Below are 21,730 nucleotides of genomic sequence, written 5' to 3'. Positions count from 1 at the left end.
GGAGGAATAGGAAGAACTCTCATGGGAAAGTGCCTCCAGATCAAAGCCAAGGCCCAGTGAGCTGAGCAAAGACTGGTTCAACCAACAGGCTTTCCAAAGTAGCTTTGGGTACACCACTTACTTTCTGGATGCTACCCTCTCTCCTACCCCCTGGTACAGAGCTTGATCCACACCGCCTGAAGTCAGGAAATTTTGAAATTTTCATGTGCAAGTTTCAACTACAGTGTCAACATCAAGTTAACCCCTAGGCTTTGGTAGCCAAGACAATTCTGTTTTAGTGAACTTCTCAGCTCTTTCAGACTCCACTGGACACTTGGCATTTGCTACACAGAACTGTTTGTGATTAGTGTTTCCTTTGTCTCCTAGAGTGTAAGCAACTTGCAGACAAGGACTTGAAGTCCCCAGACTCCACAGAAGGGCACTTTGCAAGTGAAGAACTGTTGGCCAGAAAATCCCTAAGGTTATTAATGATCATTAGAACTGTAAACATGGTTTCTGGAAATTTTTTTATTTGCTGACATCAGAATGATAGTTTTTGTTTTTGCTGTTTTGTTTTGTTTTGTTTTTTAGACAAAAAAAAAAAACCCAGACTTCTCAGCTATGCCCTTGGCAGACTGTGGAAATCAATACTGGCTGGCGCCTTCAATTAGGACATTGTGGATTGTCTTAAGAACTTAATGCTTTTCAACATGAGATTGGGCTGAAAAAAATCGACCTCCCAAGTGCACAGCCCCTACATATTATGTTAATATGCAGCAACATAGTCATGAAATGGTAAGCAACAACAGAAGGTGTCCTTGATAATTTGCTTCTAATTATCCAGTACTAATCGTACTGGTACACTGAATCCTGTATACCTAAGTAGATAGAGAATTCTATATTGTTTAAGTCAATAAAAACTATTTCAGGTTTTTCCCTTTGAGCATTTAGAGAAACACATGTGAGAAATGTAATTAACTAGTGTTGAATCAACCTGAGACGTGACTGATCCTCCCAGGAAAAAGGACCAGAGCCCTAGAATCTGAAACAGAATGGGGGTGGGTGGCCACCTAACATCTGTAGGCAAAACTCAAGAGTGTCAAGAGTGTCAATGTGGTTTTCTGCTTGTCACTTGCATTGCCCCAGTCCTTAGTGAGCACCTATCAGAGCAGCTGGCACAAGGGCAGAGGCACAGCTCACCTACAGAATTATCATATTCTCAGAAGGGGCCTCGACACTATTTGAGTATGTGGCTGACAGAGGCTCTACTTTTCCTAGATCATGACTAGAAGAGTGGGGTCATTTGGTATGAGCACCTTACGGACACTACGGTTGAAATCACTCACCTCTGTATATAATGGTATACAAATGACCAAAACCATTTTCCTTCAAAGGTAGAGTAGTTGTGGGAAATGCATCGAAATCATGTGGGATTTTACAAACAGAAAAGTTACAGGGGTCCCTGATACTTGATTACTTCATTAAGTGCCAAGGTAATGATGACGGCCCTAAAGAGTGAGGGTGAGCAGGAGAGCAAACTTTGAGATGACCCGTCCAGGTATCCAAGAAGGTAGAAGGCACAAAAGTGGAAAGAGAAAGCTGTGCCAAAGGATTTGTGTGTCCCATTCATACACAGTAATAAGTGGGCTGCAATTTTGGACAACTGGAATACTGGAAAGAGAACGTGTCACTGATTAAACCTTTAAACCTTAAACTGTGAGGAATAGTTGTTTAAGAAGAAAAAAAAACTCTGTGCTATACCCTCCCCAGTCCTAGGAAGACACACACAAACAGGAGTGTCACTGAATATAAAAGATTTGTATCACACAGACACTTGCTCAAATTGGGACTCACAAGCAGGAGTAACATTGAAAAATAAACAAGCTATCATTATTTATCACAGTTTACCCAGGAAGTGGTTTTCTGCTTCCCCCTTGGCTATCATTTTAGATACTTTTGCTGTGGAATTCCCCACCACCATCACCCCCTTTTTTTGACAGCTCATTGATCTTGGGTTTTAGTTCATCATGTTTTGTGGGAAACAATATAGGCTGTTTTTTGAGATTGTTCCTGCTAAGTTGCCTATTGTATGTTGCACATTTAATATTTATGAGAAACTACATCTATCATCTATCCATCCATCCATCCATCCTCCATCCATCATCCACACACACACACACACACACACACAGTTGACGGGGAGAGATGGTATTTTGATCTCAGAGTATTTGTAGTATATCCCTGGAGAAGAGGTTCCAAAGACCCAAGGGAATAATTTCCTTCTTTTAAATTAAGACAAGTGGTACTTCAAATTGATCCACCTGGAAAATGACATCAAAACTCATGAACTTTTTTTTTTTTTTTTTGACAGGCAGAGTGGACAGTGAGAAAGAGACAGACAGAGAGAAAGGTCTTCCTTTGCCGTTGGTTCACCCCCCAATGGACGCCGCAGCCGGCACACCACGCTGATCCGAAGGCAGGAGCCAGGTGCTTCTCCTGGTTTCCCATGGGGTGCAGGGCCCAAGGACTTGGGCCATCCTCCACTGCACTCGCGGGCCACAGCAGAGAGCTGGACTGGAAGGGGGCAACAGGGACAGAATCTGGTGCCCCAACCAGGACTAGAACCAGGGTGCCGGCGCCGCAGGTGGAGGATTAGCCTATTGAGACGTGGCGCCAACCAAAACTCATGAACTTTAATATAAATTCCAAATTCTGGTTTCTTATCTACATTTTCATGAATAGGCTAGTTTACTGGAAAATATTATTTTCAGTGTGATTTAGAAGTGACTTAACCAGTTCTACACATTCTCTCAGCCCTTCCTGCTGCCCCATCCCAATCAGAAAGCATTTTAAAGTATTTGCATGCATTTGGTCAGAATTGTTTTGTCTGTTATTTTGTAGCTCAATGTCAACCACAACACTCAAAGGGAGAACTCCTAAGTACAAAGGACACATTCTGGTCCCACATGACTGTAACAGTCGGCTGCATCAAAGAAGCGTCTTCATGAATCTTTCTTTAAACATTCTTTACCCTTTGGGGAAAATCTCATGTGTATGGATTTACATTAGAGTAAAATATGCCAGTAACTGGGGGTTTCTGCTTTGGAGCATGGCTTGATCTTCAGCTCTTCTGGAGTGGGCATCACTAACATGGCCATTCAGAGACCAGACGGTAAGCCAGATCTATTAGGAAGGCATGAGAGCTTATCACAGGGCTTTAAAGCAGACAATTTCATTGAAGAGGACAGAAATACCACTATTCCCAATTTTGCTCACTACAGTCCATTAATATCTGGACCAATTTCTTATGTTTTTCTATGATCTACTCTTTTGAAAGCTATAAAAAGTTAAATCCAGACCTTACATTGAGCAGTGCTTACACTGACAATAAGAATAGGCAGCTTGAACTCTCATCTATTTTATACCTGTGTTGGGAAAGCTAACTTTTGTGCCTTTATGATTTTACTTAATGCATTGAACCACAGTTAAAATAAGAAATTATATGGTCTTAGAAAAGTGCTTAGGAGAGTAGATTGCCATGTGTCCATGGAAAGAAGAGGAATCTTATCACATCAGTGCGCAAAGTGTGGAGCTCTCAGGGGACCGATCTGTTGAGGCTCCAACTCCAAGGAGTGTATCTCAGAAGAAGTGGAGTAGGACTGCAGCAAACGGGACTTTATATTAAGTCCCAGGAAATATACTCTGGCTGGGAGTGATGGCTCTCACGCACTAAAGTAGGCATGTAATATGAGTAGCTTGGCAGGGCTGGGTTTGTGAGGCTGTATTTATGAGATTGTATATTTCTTCCCAGGTAGTAACAGGGAAATCAGTTTTCTTCAGAGAGTATTGAGGAGGTGATGAAATCTCATTCCCTGGAAATATTGTATGCCCTGGACAAGTGCTAAGGACCAAAACAAACGATTTATATTTCACTATTTACTGAGTCTGATAGATAATACTGATTCCTTTTCTTAGGGTAAACACAAATGGTCAGCTTTGTAAATATCAATGCACTAAACCCAGAGAGAAGAGTCCAGATACCAAGAGACACAATTCTCAGGAATAATAAATTATACACTATAGTAGCTTGCCTCCCAGATGGTCACCATCAATTCTTTCCTACCCAGAAATGTGTGTTGTTCTCTCTTTGAGAGGTACAGTCTACTGCATCACTCTTGAAAGTCAACTGACTTGTGACTTCTTTGACCAAGAGTGGCACGATGTCTTATTTGATTGTTCAGGAGCACTGGCAATTTCTGCTTCATTTGCCTTGAGACAGCTGCTCTTGAAAAAGCAAGCTACAACAAAGTCTAATGATCCCAAGACCACCATACTGTGAGAAAGCTCAAGCCACGCGGAGTGATTGCACAGACCCTCAGAGAAGTCAGCCCAATCTCTATCATCTCAGCCATCCCAGCCCAGAATCCAGGCCTGTGTAGGAGGAACCCTTCACCACAATTCCAGCTCCCACCTCTCCTAACTTGTAGAGGAACTGAGAAAGAATCAGCTGCTTGGCTCTGCTCAATCCACAGAACTGTGGGAGACAGTATAGATTAGTTTAAGCTACTACATTTTCAGATGGTTGGTTAGGCTATAATTATAACCTCTACAGCAAATATAAGTTCCAGAGGCAAAGACTGCATTCATTTTGCTCATTATTGTATCAAAAGCAAGGGTTTAGAATACAGAAAGACTTAAACTAATATTTAATGAACAAGTTGAACAACTTCATCTGTGCAAGTGTGGCAAGAGAAAAACTGATGGTTAACAAAATCTCTTAGCTGAAACTAAATTCTGACTTACCCTAAGAAGTAAAAGTCATAGCAAAGCACAAGGGAACACAAAGAGAGGGTAATGGGAAGGCAGAGAACAAATATTTATGCACACGGTTAAGTTAGGCACCATAATAGGGAGCTGACAGTTTAGGTAACTTGATGGTTACAATAACCTTACGGTATTGGTGTTATAACCTCTATCACTGAGATGAAGGAACCCAGTCTTTGAGGAAATTCCCAAGGCCAGACAGCTAGCAAAAGAACTTGAACTCAGGTTTGTGTAATCCTAAAGCCAGCCCTCAGGTCACAATAGGCTCCCAGGAGACTACAGCAGACAAAAAAACACAATTAGAAAGAGATGCAACCACCCTCCCGCCTTGATTCTTACCCAGGACTATCTAGTTCCATTAATTGCAGACAACACATTGGAACCTATTTTACCACATGAAGCTCAGACCAATTATGATTAATGCTACAGCCATGACTACAATCTGGACCCAATGCCAGAGGAAGCTTAAGAAAGCAGACAATCATGCATATATATTATGTTAGCAATTAGGCTTAATTTTAAAATCATGAAGCTGAAACGAAGCTATTAGGGGAAGAGTAGCACCCTCCTGAGAAGAACAGCAATTTCAAAGAGAGATTTTAGTGGCTTTCTGTATTACCCTCTTGAATATATTATATTCTCTAGATTTGTTATAATTACTCATTCCACATATCAGTATTTCAGCAAGGAAATGGGATGGTGCGATGAGCACAGCAGGCAGATGGTTTATTTCAGTAACTTTGGATGTCAACAAGTTGGTGAATGCTAAGGGTAGAGGGAAAGTGGTAAATAGAGGTTCCGATGCCTGCCTCTGAGGTCAAGTAAGGATGAGCTACCAAGGACTGGCATTTCAAGAAACTAAACACTTAGGTTTTGTTAAATTTATTAAATGACATGAACTGACACTGCATATTTCCTATAGTGAGGTAAGCATTTTTAGCCCTGTTTAAAATGGTCCTGACTGAAATACATATTTTAATTTGCAGAAGGAAAATGCTATTCAATAAATCAAAATTTAAACACAAAAAGTGGTAGAGAAAGGTAAAAGTATTTCTTTTCAATTCAAAAGGTTAATAAAAGGATTTAAGAGTTAAATGATCATATTCTCTTAAGCTTTAGTTTAGTACCTTGTTCAGTTGCTCAAAAAAAATGGAAAAACAAATTGTCATCATTCTCCCAATCTTCTAGAAAGCAGGCTTTGCCTGTAGAGTAATTAAGTTATTGAGGATAACTAAAGTTGTGAATTCTAGTATTTTTTTGTTTTGTCTTTTTCCAACACTTTTAGCCATTGAGACAGGTACTCAGATTCTTAAACCCAAGGATTATGTGTTTGCAGTTCAATTCAGCTGCCACTAGGTGGTAATATTGTTGATTTTGGTAGCCCTAGTATGTGACAGATAAGGCATGCCATCTTTAATGGAATTATGTATATCCCTTCTATCATTAAGACTTAACTACAGAAATTACGGTGGAATTTCCAAATAAAATATTTTAATGTAGAAGATAATCATATAGCAAAGCTACATGCATATCTGGTACCATTTGAACTCTACTTTCCTGACTATGTAGATGATGATGTACAAATTATAACAAAAGGGTTACCTCAAGTCTTAGAAAATCCCAGCTTATATCCATTTCTTTGTCTTACTTTTAGAGATGAGCAAGATGAAAACGATGTCCTAATACTTAAGACTTTCCTCTGTAGTTAATACTTATAGTTATCCCTCAGAATTCATGGGGATTGACTGGTTCTAGGACATCCCCTATGGATGTCAAAATCTGAGGATGCTCAGTCCCTTATATAAAATGGCTTAGTATCTGCATATAACCTGCATATGCCCTCCTGTATACATTAAATCATCTCCAATATGGTATATATGTTACATATAGTTGTTATACTGTGTTTAGGGAATCATGATTGTGTTAAAAGTCTGTACATGTTCTTACAGATGCCATTGTAGGTCTTACTATGTAGTCCTTGTCATAGTATTTTTGATGTAAAGTTAGTTGATTCTGCAGATACAGAAGTCACAGATAGGGAGGCCCAGAGCCCACCTACAGTACATGCAGTTTGAACCTGGGACCAATGCTCTTTTTACCCTTGGGCAAGTAAAACTTCTGTGATTGATTTTCTGAGCCCCACCCTCTGAACCACCGGACAAGACTGTGACGAAACAACTGAAACTGAAACCGCAGCAGCTAATTCATATATAGTGCCAGGGTCTGTGCTAAATGCTGTCCATACATTAGTCCTGGGTTTGTACGAATGCTACCAATTCTTTTAAGGTAAAATGAACTCAAAGAAACAGACCTTATTTGAAGGAATGAAGAGATCATTCCAGGGTTGCACATTATCTACAAAACTATGCATTATAAAATAGGGATTCTGCAAAATTTACTCCCAGAAGGCAATATAGATTGTTAGGTTCTTCTATCACCAAGAAGGCAATGAGTAAGTCTAAGGGAAGTCATGTGATGGCAACTGCAATAAATCACTGATTAAAACTCTGTAGTTCTGAAGAATCTAGAGGAAGTGGTGGATTGGTGGCTGGGCCAACAATTACATGAAGCTATTTGTCACAAAAACAACTATTATGCAAGATGTAGGGCTCAGTGCTGGTTCCATAAAATGTTTAAATACTGTCACCACAATTCTTTACAGATTACAATTGAAACTTTGTTTTTGTTACTGTTGGGAAAGGTAAAATGGGGTCTCCATTAGGACTCCAGGAAAGGTGTTTTCTCCTTTAGATGGTGAGGGAAAAAATGTTTACTTCTTTTTGCTCACAGGGGTCTTGGGGCACACAGAAAACAAATGATCTTCTCAGTTAGTAGGATGGTACAATAACAACAAGAGGATTGAGATCCTAACGTCAGGAAGCTACTAAAACCTTCAGGCTCAGTTTCCTTATTTGGAAGGTTAAGAATGGCACAAATCAGTCTTAAAGGATTGATGCAAAGATTAAATGAAACTATACTTTGCTGCCAATGTTGTGGTATGGAGTGGTAAGCCACTGCCTGTGATGCCAGTATCCCATATGAGTGCTGGTTTAAGTGCCTCCTGCTCAACTTCTGATCCAGTTCATTGTGAATGTGCCTGGGCAAAGCAGCTGAAGATGGCACTGGTGCTTGGAACCCTGCAATTCACATGAGAGACCTGGATGGAATTCCAGGCTCCTGGCTTCTGTCAGTCTACTCAGTTGGTTGTGGCCATTTGGCGAATAAACCAGTGGATTTAAGAATGATTCTCGGCCAGCGCCATGGCTCACTAGGCTAATCCTCTGCCTGCGGCGCCAGCACCCCGGGTTCTAGTCCCAGTCGGGGCACTGGATTCTGTCCCTGTTGCTCCTCTTCCAGTCCAGCTCTCTGCTGTGGCCCAGGAGTACAGTGGAGGATGGCCCAGGTCCTTGGGTCCTGCACCCGCATGGGAGACCAGGAAGAAGCTCCTGGCTCCTGGCTTCGGATCGGTGCAGTGCACCAGCTACAACACTCCGGCTGTAGTGGCCACTTGTTGGGGGGTGGTGAACCAACGGAAAAGGAAGACCTTTCTCTCTTTCTAACTCTGCCTGTCAAAAAAAAAAAAAAAAAGGAATGATTATCTCTCTCTTTCTGTGTATGTGTGTCTGCCTTTCAGATAAATAAATCTTAAAGAAAGAAAAGAACTATGCTATAATAGTTGAAATCTAGCACCATCATCATCCCATCCCTGAACAGAAAATTCAAGAGGGAAGTTTTCAACAAACTGGTGTCTTTCATAGAGAGTGGAGATACAATAATAATAATGCTGCAAATGAAACACTCTGTATTTATTAAAGCTTTATCGTTCACTGAGGGTGGTTTCATGTGTGTGCTATCTCACTTAATCTTCATAATGAGATGTATAACACATATTATTACTCTCCTTCAGAGAAGAAAAAAGGGTCAGAGAAACATAAAAACCTGCTCAAATTCATTCTAAGAAGTTACATGGTGAAGCTAGTGTTCAAATTGAGTTCTACCTTCAAGCACAGTGCTCTCTGTACCGCATTCAGAACATTGAAGCACTCACACACATTTTATTGTGCTTAGACTTAACAATGCTGTATTGTGCATTTAAGAATTTGTGAAGAGGGGCCGGTGCTGTGGTGCAGTGGGCTAAGCCTTCGCCTGGGGCGCCAGCATTTCATACGGGTTCATGTCCCGGCTGCTCCTCTTCCTAGCCAGCTCTCTGCTGATGGCCTGGGAAAGCAATGGAAGACAGCCAAAGTGCTTAGGCTCCTGCACCCATGTGGGAGACTCAGTGGAAGCTCCTGGCTCCTAGCTTCAGATTGGCTCATTTCCCGTCATTGCGGTCACTTGGGCGATGAACCAGCACATAGAAGACCTTTCTCTCTGTCTCTCCCTCTCTCTGTCTGTAACTCTATTTCTTAAATAAATAATTAAAATCTTAGAAAAAAAGAATTTATGAAGAGAGTAGATCTCATGTGAAGTACTCATGCCACCAAAATAAGAATAAAACGTTATCATATGTATACAGAAAGAAGTATTACTTAAAATGTAATAAAATAGAGATTTTTGTATATAAAAACCTAAAAAGTATACATGTACTCATGACAGGATGAGCAAATTGTGAGATCATGGCTCAGTATCATAAATAAAACCCCAGAAGTTCCTGAAACTCTGCTTTTGAGGAACACACCTTAGTTTACTTTTAGTTTTTCCAAAAGAAACTCATGAAACAAGGCAAGAGAGCTTCACAAGTGAACAAATAGTCTATCTGCAGAAAGAACCTGACTCACTAGGCTAACCCCTACTTCTATTTGGGGCAATTTCTATGATTTCTATGATTCTGGCCCCAGAATCAGCCCTTAAGGCATTTGGATCCGGCTGAAAAGCCCATGAGAGTATTTCAGGCATGGAAAGCCAAGACACTCTGGCAAAAAAAAAAAAAAAAAAAAATCCTAAATGAAAGATCTCTGTGAGTGAGTAGAAAGAACAGGTCATCAAAGAAGGAGGTACCTTTCTCTGAAGGGAGGAGAGAACTTCCACTTTGACTATGACCTTGTCTAAATATGATAAGAGTCGGTGAACTCAAAAGGCTTCCATAGCCTTGGCAACTCATGACAAGAGCCTAGGGTGATTACTGATGCCATAAACAAGAGTGTCAATTTGTTAAGTCAATAACAGGAGTCACTGTGCACTTACTCCTCATGTAGGATCTCTGTCCTTAATGTGCTGTACATTGTGAATTAATGCTATAACTAGTACTCAAACAGTATTTTTCACTTTGTGTTGCTATGTGGGTGCAAACTGTTGAAATATTTACTTAATATATACTAAACTGATCTACTGTATATAAAGAGAATTGAAAATGAATCTTGATGTGAATGGAAGGGGAGAGGGAGTGGATAAGGGAAGGGTTGCGGGTGGGAGGGAAGTTATGGGTGGGGGAAAGCCATTGTAATCCATAAGCTGTACTTTGGAAATTTATATTCATTAAATAAAAGTTCAAAAAAAAAAGAGAAAGGGGTTACTGCAATTGCAGCTCCACAGTCTCATGCGAGGATCTTAGATTCTGCTAGAGTGAAAGAGAAATGACGGGATGCCCAAAACCACATCACTATCATGAGGTGGACTCTGCTGGTTTAATATCCACATGGTAAAACAACACTGCTAATAGAGGTCTCTTTATATCACTTCCAGTTTTGGTCATCCTAAGAGAGTAATGCAACCATGAGCAAAATGAGTGAAGTCACTCCAAGTGCAAGAGAAAGAATGAGAAGCTCTATGGGTTCTCTCTCTCTCTCTCTCTCTCTCTCTCTGTGTGTGTGTGTGTGTGTGTGTGTGTGTGTGTGTTGGACTGACTTGAGCTCTCAATGCCTCTGAAGAATTTCCTTGCATTTTCTCAATGACTGTGAGATCTACCAGGGATGGGTTGTAAGCAGGACCATAACGAAAGAAAGCAAGGTACCAGCTCATGTATCAGGCTCTTCATTTCAGAAAAGGAAAATACATGAGGGACTTAGACTTCTTTTTCTTTCTATCAGTACTCAAAAAAAAAAAAAAAAAAAAAAAAAAAGCAAATAAAGGGGAAGCCTTGAACCAGAAGCACAGTCTCAATTGCAGGGGCCAGTGCTGTGGCCCAGCAAGTTAATCCTGAACCTGTGGCACCTGCATCCTATATGGGTGCCGGTTGCAGTCCCGGCTGTTTCTCTTCAGATCTTGCTCTCTGCTATAGCCTGGGAAAGCAACAGAAGATTGCTCAAGAGCTTGAGCCCCTGCACCCATGTGGGAGACTTGGAAGAAACTTCTGGCTCCTGGCTTTGGATCGGCACAGCTCTGACTGTTGCGGCCATCTGGGGAGTGAATCAGCAGATGAAGGACTTTTCTCTCTGTCTCTCCCTCTCACTGTCTGTAACTCCACCTCTCAAATAAATAAATAAAATCTTTTTCAAAAATCTGAATTGCAAAGTACTATAAAAAGTTGTTTATCTTTAAAAATGCTTAACTGGAAAGGTACATTGGTTAAACCACCAAAATTTATGAAAAATCTGATACTATCTCAAACTCCATCCACTTCTTTATCCACTACTACAGCAATATACTTATTGGATTAGACCCATGGGAAAATTTCTAAATATTTAACGATAGTTTGGGTAATACCTAAGCAAAACAGATAACCTAGATGGTCCTTATGCTGAGAGCCAGCTGAATATCAGCTCTAGTTTTCCTCAGATTTTTGTTAAACAGTAGTATCCGTTTCATCCATTTCTCTTCATCTAAATACCTACTCTTCTGATCCTTATTTTTTCCACTTAAAAAATTTGTAATTTAGAAAATCTTTCAAATACCTCCCTTGTTTAAAAAAAATACAGATGTGGGGCCGGTGCTGTGGTGCAGTGGGTTAACACCCTGGACCGAAGCACCAGCATTCCCTATGGGTGTCAGTTTGAGACCTGGCTGCTCCACTTCTGATCCAGCTCTCTGCTATGGCCTGGGAAAGCAGTAGAAGATGGCCCATGTCCTTGAGCATCTGCACCCATGTGGGAGACCTGGAAGAAGCGCCTGCCTCCTGGCTTTAGATTGGCACAGCTCTAGCTGTTGCAGCCATCAGGGGAGTGAACCATCAGATGGAAGACCTCTCTCTCTCTCTCTCTCTCTCTCTCTCTCTCTCTGACTCTCCTCTCTCTGTGTAATTCTGACTTTCAAATAAATAAATCTTTTAAAAAAATACAAATGTGTGCTACTCTACTGTATGGGAATACTATAATTTGTCCCATTATTAATGATCACTTCAGTTGCTTCCAATGGTTTGCAATTACAAACCATGTTTTAGTAAGTAACATGGTACATACATCACTTTGCATGTGTGAACATATCTGAGGGGATACTTTTAGGAGTAGAATTGCCAAGTTAAAAGGTATATACATTTGTAACTTTAAGAGAGGATATAAATTAAACTCTATATGGACTACAACAATTTAGAGTTTCACAAAACAATACAGAAAAGTGATATTTGTCCTACACCAAAGTTTGTAATCAAACTTCTATAATTTTGCTAATCTTATAAATAGAAAATGCAACTTCAACATAATTTGTTTTAGAGTTCTATTCTGGAAATGAAATCTTTTCACATGTTTAAAAAGCAGTTTTTATCACTGCTCATTTGTCCTTTTTCTATGGGAAATTTACTCTTCTTTCTTCTTAACAATGTCTATGAGCTCTTTGATATTAGGTAGATTGGTCTTTTGTCTGTGATATGAGCTATGATTGGGGCTATGACAGATTTTATCTTTTTTGTTAAAGATTTATTTTATTTATTTGAAAGAATTAGAGAGAGCGAGAATGAGAGCGAGAGCGAGAGGTTGTCTTCCACCCGTTGATTCACTCCCCAAATGGCCACAATGGCTAAAGCTGAGCCGATCCAAAGCCAAGATCCAGGAGAATCTTCCGGGTGTCCCACATAGGTACAGGGGCCCAAGGACTTGAACCATCCTCCGCTGCTTTCCTAGGCATATTAGCAGGAAGCTAGATCTGAAGTGGAGCAGCTGGGACTCTGGACTTGAACTGGTGCCCATATGGGATGCTGGTGCTGCAGACCTGGGCTTTAACCCACAGTGCAGGCCCCAACAGACTTTATATTAAGAAAGTATGCATTGGGGCCTGCATTATGGCACAGTGGTAACCCACTGTGTTAAGCCACTGCCTGCAACGCCATCATTCCATGTGGGTGCCAGATGGAATTTCAGCTGCTTTACTTCTAATCCAGCTCCCTGCTAATGCACCTGGGAAAGCAGCAAAAGATGGCTCAAGTACTTGGGCCTCTGTGACCCATGTGGGAGACTCATATGGAATCCCAGGCTCCTGGCTTCAGTCTGGCCCAGTCCCTGCTGTTGTGGCCATCTGGAGAGTGAACCAGTAGGTGGAAGATCTCTTTATCAGTCTCTCCCTGTATCTGTAACTCTGCCTTTCAAATATATAATTAGTTTCTTTTTAAGGGAAAGGGTTTAATGGGGGAAACCAGACCAAAGGGAAGGGGCGAAGAAGAAAAAGAGGGAGAAGAAGAGTGTAAGAGAGAGACTGAGAGAGAAAGAGACACAGAGAGAGAGATCAGGAGATGAAGAGAAAAAGAGATGTAAATAAATTTTTTAAAAGAAAAATTATGCATTAATGTTTTAATGAGCTTTTTAATGAAGAATGGATGTCGAATTTTGTCAAATATGTTTTTTAGGATCTAGTGTTGAGATATGATCCCTTGAGTTTTCTCTTTAGAGCTATTAACAGTGATAAATTATATTAATAGATTTCCCTGTATCAGATCATGTTCACATTTTGGGAATAAATTCCATTTTGTCATGAAATTGGCTATAAGTTTTATTCAGAATTCTTTTTTTTTAAAGGATGGGTGTCCTGGCCAGCACCTTCACTGCCAGACCGGATGCCTGCTTCTATAGCTGGTATTTTTTTTTAAAGATTTATTTATTTACTTGAAAGTCAGAGTTACACAGAGAGAGAAGGAGAGGCAGAGAGAGAGGTCTTCCATCCACTGGTTCACTCCCCAGTTGGCTGCAATGGCTGGAGATGGGCTGATCCGAAGCCAGGAGCCAGGAGTTTCTTCTGGGTCTCCCACATGGACGCAGGGGCCCAAGGACTGGGGCCATCTTCTACTGCTTTCTCAGGCCATAGCAGAGAGCTGGATCACAAGTGGAGCAGCCGGGACTTGAACTGGTGCCCATATGGGAGCCAGCACTGCAGGCAGCTGCTTCACCTGCTATGCCACAGCGTCATCCGCTATTTAGAATCCTAAAGCTAGAGTGAGATTGTTGAGTAATCTTTCTTTTTCTGGGAAAGAGGTACACTCTTGAACAGGTATATTAGTATTGTATGTGCATAAAAAGAATTTAGCCATTTTTATTCTTTTTGTAACATTTTTCACTGAAGAGAAAGGAAAAGAGAAAGAGAACTAGGGTTATGGAAAAGATAGTCTATGAGATGCCTTGTCAAAAAGAAAAATTGAGTAAATTAGGCCGGTGCCGTGGCTCAATAGGCTAATCCTCCGCCTAGCGGCGCCAGCACACCAGATTCTAGTGCCCGTCTCGGGGCACTGGATTCTGTTCTGGTTGCCCCTCTTCCAGTCCAGCTCTCTGCTGTGGCCTGCGAGTGCAGTGGAGAATGGCCCAAGTGCTTGGGTCCTGCACCCCATGGGAGACCAGGAGAAACACCTGGCTCCTGCCATCGGATCAGCGCGGTGCACCGGCCGCAGCGCGCCGGCCGGGGCGGCCATTGGAGGGTGAACCAACGGCAAAGGAAGACCTTTCTCTCTGTCTCTCTCTCTCACTGTCCACTCTGCCTGTCAAAAAAAAAAAATTGAATAAATTAAAGACATGAAGTGGGGGGTGCTGTGGCATAGCAGGTAAAGCTGCTGCCTGCAGTGCCAGCATCCCATATGGGAACTGGTTAGAGTCCCAGATGCTTCACTTTTCTTCAGATCCGGCTCTCTGCTATGGCCTGGGAAAGCATTGGAAGGTGGCCCAAGTGCTTGGGCCCTTGCACTCACATGGGAGACCTGGAAGAAGCTCCTGGCTTCCGATCAGCACTGCTCCGGCCATTTTGGCCAACTGAGGAGTGAATTAGTGGATGGAAGACCTCTCTTTCTCTGCCTCTCCTTCTCTCTCTGTTTAACTCTGACTTTCAAATAAATAAATAAATCTTTAAAAAGAGATATGAAGTGAGAGGCTGTAGCAGGTGGATAATGAGAGGAAGGGTGGGAGGGAGAGAATGGAGAGAGAGGAGAGAGAGAGAGGAGAGAAGAGAGAGAAAAGAGAGAGAGAGAGAGAGAGAGAGACTAAAGAGGGTTAAAACATGGATCTACCCAGAAAATTCTGGGAAAAAAATTTAAATAAACCCATTAAGGTAAGAGCCTACTTAATATACCTTAATAAGATGACTTTCTCCACTTTCCCAAGATTACTGCTCTCTTTCTTGGATGGCTGTGAGCTCACAGAAGATTATCTGAATTCCTGGCCATATGATGACAATAGGAACCACTCTGCTCACACTTCCTGAGTAGCAGTGAGATACGCAAGAGCCCATTTGGCACATGCAGGGCACACACCTCCAGCAACAGTTCTTCCTTCCACAAACTCTGAAAACAATGTAGGAATTATTTCTGCTCACAGGACACATTGTCCAGATAACTCATTCTTTTATTTTTTTATTTGAGAGGTAGAGTTACAGACACAGAGAGGGAGAGACAAAGAGAAAGGTCTTCCATATGCTGGTTCACTCCCCATAAGCCAGGAGCTTCTTCCAGGTCTCCTACATGGCTTTGGGGCCCAAGCACTTGGGTCATCTTCCATGGCTTTTTCAGGCAGTAAACAGAGAGCTGGATTGAAGAGGAGCAGCCAGGACACAAATGACACACATACAGGATGCCAGTGCTGCAGGCAGAGGTTTAACCTACTACGCCACAGCTCCGATCCCCAGGCAACTTGATTCTCTCTCTTTCTCTTTCTTTTTTTTTTTTTTTTTTTTTTTTTTTTTTTTTTACAGGCAGAGTGGACAGTGAGAGAGAGAGAGAGAGAGAGAGAGAGAAAGGTTTTCCTTTGCCGTTGGTTCACCCTCCAATGGCCGCCCCGGCCAGCGCGCTGCGGCTGGTGCACCCCGCTGATCGGATGGCAGGAGCCAGGTGCTTCTCCTGGTCTCCCATGGGGTGCAGGGCCCAAGCACTTGGGCCATTCTCCACTGCACTCCCTGGCCACAGCAGAGAGCTGGCCTGGAAGAGGGGCAACCGGGACAGAACCGGCGCCCTGACCGGGACTAGAACCCGGTGTGCCGGCACCGCAAGGCGGAGGATTAGCCTAGTGAGCCGCGGCGCTGGCCGCAACTTGATTCTTTCTGTAAAGATATAGTTAAATATGATGACTCAGAAGATTTTGCTTCTATATTTCTACAAGTTGAAGTGAAGAGATTACCTAATAACCTGTTCTTATTTTTCAGTTTAGAGTTTCAGTTATGGTCCCTGTCAGTCTAATCGGACCTTATTATTTCTGAAGAATGGAATATAGGATAGGCCCGACACACACACAAAAATGCTTTGATATCACAAAGAACACCTTAGAACAGATCTGGTCACAGACATCATGCAAAAAATTCATCTCAAAAGACTCTGTGGCACAACTGATCAATTTTGAAAGGATTTAGATAGGAAATCTATGGAAGGAAAAACATATTCCTCAGTTACTTTATATGACTCAAATGTCTTTTCCTAAGCTCCAAAAACAATAATACCGTGGGATGGCTGAGTCTGTACTATGTTGGGACTAGAACAGGATCAGACAGACACAGTCTCAGCTGTCATGAAGCATTCAGCAACTGATATAATTCTTGCATTATTAGAGTTGTTTTGTGTTTGTTTTTAGCTTGGTGAACTTTTGCCAGAAAACAGTTTCTTAATGTTATGAATATCTTTAATTTTAGCTGGTCAGAGAATATTAGAGGCTAGCTTGAGAAACTAGGCCTAAAATGGTTCAGATTCATTAATTGAGAGGGAGATAAGGCCAAGTGTGGGAGAATGCTGGTATTAGAGCTAGTTTAAGTTCCAGCCCTCCCTGCCAAAGCTATAAATACAAATGACCAATTTAACAGCATGAAAAGACCACCTACAACATCTATACCTGGGATCTAATCAGTTGCTCTGCACCTTCTTTCAATTACAGGATCCCTGCCACGTTTATGGGGACTTTTAATTTGAGCATCACATTTTTGAAGGCCATATCATTATGACCATGTTTGATCTAAGGGTGGGAAACCATGAGTTCAAAAACTGCCTGTACAAGGTTACTCTGAACTGAGCTGTAAATTGGAATCAACAAGAGCCTACTGTGGAAAAGAAAAAAAAAACCTGTAATGGAAAAGCTTATATACTGTGGAGATTGCAACCATGAGAAAGTGGTCCCATTAAAATTACTCTCAATTCTGCTCAGGAAATGAAATTAGTTAATAACAAGTACCACAGTTTTGTCAAATAACACTATTTAAGGACATTTTGAGAAGGGAAAGATGATAATAGATATAAGGACAAATATATCCTCTCCATTTGAGTCTGGCAACAGGATATGATTTACAAATGAAAAATTAAATTTTCATGATTGTTAGAAGAACTGAATTGCAGCTTTATTTTTTAAAGATTTTATTTATTTGAAAAGCACAATTACAGAGAGAGAGAGAGAGAGAGAGGGAGAGAAAAGAGAGAGATAGAGACCTTCCATCCACTGGTTCACTCCTTCAATGGCTGCAACAGTTAGAGCTAGGCCAGACTGAAGTCAGGAGCCAAGAGCTCTTTCTAGGTCTCCCACATGGGTGCAGGGGCCCAAGGACCTGGGACTTCTTCCACTACTTTCCCAGGCCATCAGCAGAGAGCTGGATCAGTAAGTGGAGCAGCCAGGACTTGAACTAGTGCCCCCACAGGATGCTGGCATCACAGGAGGTGGCTTTACCTGCTACGCCACAATGCCAGCCCCTTGAATTGCATTTTATGTAAAAATAATCCTAACCATAAACCAATCAATTCACAATGCAAGTGACTTCCCAGCCATTAAGAATATAAACGCTTAAGATGTGAGTGAGAAGACCCCTAACTGAAAACTAGCTTAGGCTACACTACAGAAGAGGAGGGGTATCTTTGGTCAATTATGGTTATTATGTGACACCCTGTGTTCAGATATTCTGACGCAACAGAAAACGTCTTCACCTTTTTTTTTGTTTGTTTGGGCTGTCTCATGCATTCCTTTGACTTAACCTGCTACATCCTAAGTTTCATCTGTCTCTCTCTCCTGAAGCCTAGGATTCCACCTGTGTGTCTTCTACATATGTCAAGCTAACAAGTCCAAAGTTTATTTCATTGTCTTCTATCCCAAATCTAATCTTCTGCAGCAGCCAGTGAACCAAACAAGGAAAAGGAGAGTTATCCTTTTCTTCTGTTTCATTTTGTACTAACAATTGGTTGTCCTGTTCTGTTATTAATAGAAGAGCTTGTTAATATTTACAAGTACGTCCATTCCTTTTGGATTCTTACAGCCAGTGCTTTTGCTCAAGTTCTTCACTAGCCTCCTACTCTTCCAACCTTTCTATAATGCTGTTAATAGTATTTGTTAAACAACAACAAAAATCAAAGTGGTCTACCCAAAAATCCCACACATGGACAAAAAACAAATCCAATGTGATCACATCACTCTTTTGCATACCATGTTTCCCTATTTTCTATTGCCCTTATGGCAAAGTTCAGAGTGGCTGGCAAGTCAAACTGTGACTCAACTCTTGTCTTTGCTCTTGTGTTGATCCCATCTGCCCAAGGATCTAGCCACATCAAGTCTCTCGGCATTCCTCAGACACCTTGTGTCTTTCATCCTCCTGAGACACACAGTGCTTTTTTCTACCTGGAATGCCCATTGTAACTTGTCTACTGTAAATTCCTAACTTTTGATGTCCCCATCTGTGCAACTGGGTGATAGTAGGGTTCATGTGTGAAGGTTTTTATGAGAACTAAATAAAAAAAGGTGATTTGTTTTTCTTATTGAGCTAATAGAAGCACTCAGTATATGTCAGTTATCATTATCATTGTCATCACGGTGGAGGGGGAGGGGGAGGGGGAGGGGGCCATTCCCCAAATGGCCACAATGGCTGGGGCTGGGCCAGGCCAAAGTCAGGAGCATGTAACTCTATCTTGGTCTCCCACATGGGTGGCAGGAACCCAAGCACTTGAGCCACCTTCCACTACTTTCCCAAGCACATTAGTAGGGAGCTGGGTTAAAAGGGGAGTAGCCATGTTGGTGCTTATATATGATACCTGCATTCTAGCTGGTGGCTTAACCTGCTGTGCCACAACACCTTCCACTATCATGTATTTGTTAACTGCAGACCTTCTGGAACACGAAGGTGTCACTTGATGTAGAAGTATACTGTCACCTCCTTTGGTGAGGCAGTCCTGACAACAAACAATGACTAGACTCAGTGAAAATGGGTACAGGGCACCTTCTCAAACTCTACACACCAATAACCCAGGGCTCATGGAGAGAAGACAGCACAATGATTTGAAGAGTTGAGTGAAAGAATGCCTTGGGACTCTGTTGCTACAATAGCACTCTCTCATAGAAATAAAATGTAAGTCACAAATAGAATTTTCAATTTTCTAGTAGCCATACTTAAAAAGTAAAAGAAATGGATAAATTAGTATTAATTATCTATTTTACTTATTTAACCTAATATAGCCAACATATCACTTTACCATGTAATAACATTAAAAAATCACAAATGAACAATTTTACATATTTTTTCCTAAGTTCTGAAAAGGTTGTGTGTGTTTTACCCTTGTAGCACATCTCAATTTGGATTAGCTTCCTTTTAGTTGTTCAATAGCCCCATGTGGTTAGGGTGTGCCATACTGGATAGCATAATTCTAGATTGTTTTTTAAACAAAAATTTAGAAGCAAAATAACAGTAACAGGCTATTTCAATAGGTTTCTCACCACACATTGTTGGAAAGGTTTATAATTCCCACAATATTCTTTTTAATGTTCTTAAATTTTATAACAAAGATAATCTTTCATTCAAATTAATCTTGTACCTTGTTTTGGCTGACTTTGTTTTAACCATGGGTTTTTTGCTATTTCTAATGTTCTTTTTACCTTTTCTTTACTCTGTTAAAGCATAGCTGCTGATATTCATTTGTAGATCTTTTCCCAAGAAGGCAGTCCTTCAGACAAGGTCCAGGAGAATAGGATTCATCTTGTATTCCCAGCGTCTATCATGACACTTAATGAATAGCAGACTCTGAATAAATCATCTGTGACTATACATTAAAAGGTAAACTAAGCTCAACAGTAGTGGAACTTGGATTCCACATTGGAATCACCTGTGGAGTAAAAAAAAGGCCTGGACCAGAAATGCCAGTGTTTTGTCTAGAACCTGTCTGGGATGCTGAGAATTTTAAAAATCTTCTACTACACAATAGTGTCATAAACCACTAGTTTTGGGCTTTCTTAGACTAGCTTACCATGGGTATACTGTTGCTTCCCTGAAACTATCCACTTGGCCTCTGGCCAATTCCCTTTTTCTGGACATACCATAAATTTCTTGAAAAACATTAAAGAGGCCAATATGTAATCACAAAGGGTGATTTGTAACTTCCTTTTCTAAGATACCAAAGAAAATCTTCAAGGTTCTAAATCTATTCATATTTGTCTTTTTTCAACAAAAGGAATAAAATTAACAATATAAGCATTTTAAAATGTCGGCTAGTTTGAAGGAAGATTCTAAGGTCATTAGAACACAGATAATACCTGATATACACACTGCAGAATTTTCCAGCTATGGAATAGTAGCAATTAAAAAAACTAGAATTAAAGTACAATGAGCCTCATTTCAAGTTAATTCTATATATATATGTCAAAAGTAGATATTATTAATTGGGGATCAGTGGAGGGAAGTTTTTAATGCTTTTCTTCAAGCTATTTAGAATTGTGTAGTATAATATAAAGCAATCTATTTACTTTGATAAGTCACATACAAAATCCATCTAATTACAGTCATATAGTTTATGGGTTCTGGTGTTATTGCTTGCTCTCAAGATGATATTTTATTTAATGGCATTACTTCCATATGGAAGTAGTGGCCAAGAGAGAACTCTGCCTTTTGGTTCAAATAAACAGTCCCTCATCATGAAGGAGGGGGAGGCTGGAATTGAAGTCTGCTAACTTATGGACTGAGAGTTTCCCTGCCAGCCCCAAGGTGAATGGGCCATACTTTGTGGATTCACCCTGCCTAAGAATCTTTGTAAATGATGTAGTACCATGTGGCCTTACTCAGTGATAGAAATAGCGCATTGAGATATCCCTCAAGGCTCCTACTTGCAGTTCTTCCCGTTTTCTAGCAAAGAAAGAAATCTCTCTCCAACCATTGTACACTTATTTTCTGTTTAATATCATAAGATGAATTTGAGAAATTAGAATAAGAAATATCTAAAAGACATTCAACTTTTACATTCACTAACCCCAATCAACAGTTGTTTTCTACTCTTGCCCAAATTGTGGAGAAAGGAACCAAATCTGCTGAGATTTCTAAATACAAGATGGCTTGCCTTGTTATGTTCATCTACTAACGCCAAAGGACTGATGAGTACAAAGTGACTGGATGCACAACACTGACTTGACCCAATTTTCCTATCAGAAAAGAACTAGAAAATGCTATGCAGGGTTCCAGGTTGATACACTCATCAAGACACTATCCACCTGCTTTTTAAGCTAACAAATTTGAAATGCACAGCTTTATAATTCTAGGGTGTACACTATTTGTCAGTTAAACACACACCAAGGATCCCCTGAAGAGACAAAACTGTCCTCAAGGAGTTTACACAATCAGAAATATCATGAAAGGATTTTAAAAATTCGAA

At 40.9% G+C, this 21,730-nt stretch overlaps 1 protein-coding gene across 6 annotated transcripts in view; it reads right to left on the bottom strand.

The window, feature by feature from the left end:
- The window catches only part of FMN1 (formin 1), a 481,578-nt gene that overhangs the window by 99,007 nt on the left and 360,841 nt on the right, over positions 1–21,730 (bottom strand). The window lies entirely within an intron of this gene.

Source organism: Oryctolagus cuniculus, chromosome 12 (genome assembly GCF_964237555.1).
Source record: "Oryctolagus cuniculus chromosome 12, mOryCun1.1, whole genome shotgun sequence".
In the NCBI taxonomy this organism is placed as follows: domain Eukaryota; kingdom Metazoa; phylum Chordata; class Mammalia; order Lagomorpha; family Leporidae; genus Oryctolagus; species Oryctolagus cuniculus.
Note: the sequence above shows the minus strand (reverse complement) of the source record. Positions and strands in the feature narration are given on the sequence as shown.